A 3,371-nucleotide genomic window follows, 5' to 3' on the forward strand; every position below is an offset into this window, starting at 1 on the left:
CCCGCCACCTCGCCCGGCTAGTTTTTTTGTATTTTTTAGTAGAGACGGGGTTTCACCGGGTTAGCCAGGATGGTCTCGATCTCCTGACCTCGCGATCCGCCCATCTCGGCCTCCCAAAGTGCTGGGATTACAGGCTTGAGCCACCGTGCCCGGCCAGAAGCCTTTGCTCTTAACACACCAAGCCCCTTTCAGCCCTTCACTCCAAATGTCTTTTGCTCCCTGGAATTCTCCAGCTCCTTTTCTATACCTACCTAAAATCCCGTATCGTCCAGGAAAGCAGACCACACGGAGTGCCCAGAATTTCTAAAATCTTTTTGGTCTTTAAATCTTTTTGTTTTGTTTTGTTTTTGAGACAGAGTCTCGCACTGTCACCCCAGCTGGAATGCAGTGGCACGATCTCGGCTCGCTGCAACTTCCGCCACCCGGGTTCAAGAGATTCTCCTGCCTCAGCCTCCCGAGTAGCTGGGATTACAGGCTCCTGCCATCATGCCCAGCTCATTTGTTTTATTTTTAGTAGAAACAGGGTTTCACCATGTTGGCCAGGCTGGTCTCGAACTCCTGACCTCGTGATCCACCCACCTCAGCCTCCCAAAGTGCTGGAATTACAGGTGTGAGCCACCATGCCGGCCTGGCCTTTAAATCTGTATGAATGATAAAGGAATTATTCATTCCCTTATGTATAACCTCAGGATGTTAAATGTTTGTCACTGAGATGTTAAGTGTTGTAGATTCTTGGAACTCAGAGACACTAAGTCATCCTTCTATGCCTGGCTCAGAGCTGAAGATGTAATAGGATTTCGGAATTGAGATCTAGTAAAAAATCTGGTGCAAAACATGAGTTCAAGTCCCTGGGAGCTTGGGAGCTTCCTTTGCCTCCTTCCTGAAGGGCAATTCCCGTTTTGTAAAACTAGAATAGTCATCGTACCTACCATTTAGGGATGTTGCAAGGGTTAAATGAAACTAGAAAATGTTTAGCATGTTACTGGGATTAATTATTTTTACTACAGAGTGGTAAGATAGATGTCAAAGGGTACATTTTATTTGTTCGTTTCTGTTTGTATTCAACTTTAGGGTTTTCCCTATCCTTGTGAGTTTTATTTGTATTTATTTTTGAGTTGTGAAATATTAAAATGATTTTAAAAGTCAGGTCAGAACAAAAAGAGGACCGGGTGTGGTAACTCACACCTGTAATCCCAGCACTTTGGGAGGTGGAGGCAGGAGGATAGCTTGAGCCCAGGAGTTCAAGACCAGCTGGGCAACATAAGGAACCCCCATCTCTGCTAAAAATAAAAGAAAATAAACAAAAAGAGATATTCCTAGAAGTCTCATTCCCCCTCATTCCCTTTATTTCCATCCTGTTCCTACCATGCCTTGCAGGTAGCTAATCTCATTCGTCTCTGTTTTTTTTTTCTTTTTCTGTTTCTTTTTCCTTGAACAAGTAGGTAAATGTTCTGTTTCCTCCTCTCAAAGGTATACTCGAGACAATGTCCTTTCGAGACCAGTTTTTCAGGACTCTGGCCATCTTTTGCACATGCTGGTTGGGAGGCTGGGAGGTGCTAGGCGGGCAGGAGCTCTGTGACAGTGGCCTTGGTTGTGTCCTCATCCTCCCCTCTTTCTTCACGTGACTAGCTGTATCATAAATACTTACCCCAGGTCCCCAAGCTGTCTCTATGATTGGTAATGGGGCCACAACCCAGTTCCTGCTACCCAGGAGACTGAGGTTCAGATTTCCTGCCCTAATGAAGCATCTCCACCAAGCTCAGCATGGCCTGCTGATTCTCCTGGAGATGGAGGCAATGCAGGCACAAGCTTGGATTTCTGAAGAACCACTCTTGGTACCTGCAGAGCCACGACAAATACCGGCCACACTCCTGCGGCCTTCACACCTTACGAGAAAACAGCACTTTATGCTTCTAATCTGTATCTTTTTTTTTTTTTTTTTTAATGAGATCTGAAGAATCAAGGCCAGAAGACCCCTGAGTGTTTCTCTGTAGGAATTCATTTTAAGGAGAGAAAAACCTGAGTAAATTAAAGTTCACAGCCCTAGGGCGGTGGCCCAAGGCAGTGGAGCCCCACCACTGGAGGTATTCATTGGAAAAAGCAGTGGGAGCGGAGAATTCTGTCTCCGAGTAAGCTGTCCACAAGTCTGCTTGGAGGCTGTGACTCATTCTGAGGAAAAGGAGTGCCCTGTATTCTGGAGGAGGCTGCTTTCTCCAAACAGGAGATCTGTGGCCAAGGAAGGAAATGAAGCAATCCAAGACTGATCAGCAGCCGTGGGGCAGGCGAAGCTAGACGTCCCCGCCACCCCCAACTCTTTCTGTTTAATATTTGCCCTGTGCCCCCAAGGAACAAACAGCACTGAAGAACTGGATTCTGGTGAGAAGGGAATCAGGCCCTATCTTGGGCCCTCTCTGGACCTTCGTTTGCCCATCTCAAAGGTGTAGGGGTGGACTGGACAGGGAGGAAACTGGCAGCCAACTCATGTCCCAACTCAGCCTATAGCTGCATTTTATCTTACTCACAGTTAGCAAAACAATTAAATTTAGATGCCTTTGCACAAGGCTTTTTTCCCCAGTTCGGCCTAGCCACTACCATTTCCTGCCATCTTATCCTAAGTCAGCTTCACAGATTCAGGCTCCCTGCCTGCCCTTTGAAGTTATTTGAAATGGCAACTCCGGCACTAGCAGGAACCAAGTCCCTTCCAGCTCTGGGGTCCAGGATTCTATGCCTCAGAGAAACAGTAAGTAGAAGCAGGGTGAGCAGGCTGCAATGGGATGAGAAGGAGATGATCCTTAGTCTCGGGATGCTACAGAGGGTGAGTATGGCAGCATGCCAGGGCTGAGCATCTGCCAGGCAGCACCATCACGGCTTAGGGAGAACTCAAAACAGCCTTTTTTTTATAGCCTCCTGGTGCATCCTGTTTCTCTGGTGCTGCTGCCACCAGCAAGTGGGCACCATGCCCACCCTGCAGTGGGCAGTGAGGGGGCTAGGTACCGATCTGTCCCGTCTCCTAAGCAGGTGCTGGGAAGATGGCGCCTGAGCGCAGGCTGCCCCCTGCTGGGTGAGCACAGAAGCTGCTGTGGGGTCTGAGACCACAGAAAATCCCGCGGGGGAAGGAGGCACCGTCTCTCAGGTTCTCCACATTGGTGAAGTGGGAATGGCTTGGTTGTGTGGGCTGCTGCATCCCTGCCACCTTCCAAAGAAGACTCAGTCTCTAGGAAGGTAGCCTCAGGTCATGTAAGTTCTGCGTTTTATCAAAATCTCTTTTTTTTTTTTGAGGCAGAATTTCGCTCTGTCACGCAGGCTGCAGTGCAGTGGTGCAATCTCAGCTCACTGCAACCTCCGCCTCCTGGGTTCAAGTGATTCTCCTG

The sequence above is a fragment of the Mandrillus leucophaeus genome, unplaced genomic scaffold, assembly GCF_000951045.1.
Source record: "Mandrillus leucophaeus isolate KB7577 unplaced genomic scaffold, Mleu.le_1.0 Scaffold822, whole genome shotgun sequence".
In the NCBI taxonomy this organism is placed as follows: domain Eukaryota; kingdom Metazoa; phylum Chordata; class Mammalia; order Primates; family Cercopithecidae; genus Mandrillus; species Mandrillus leucophaeus.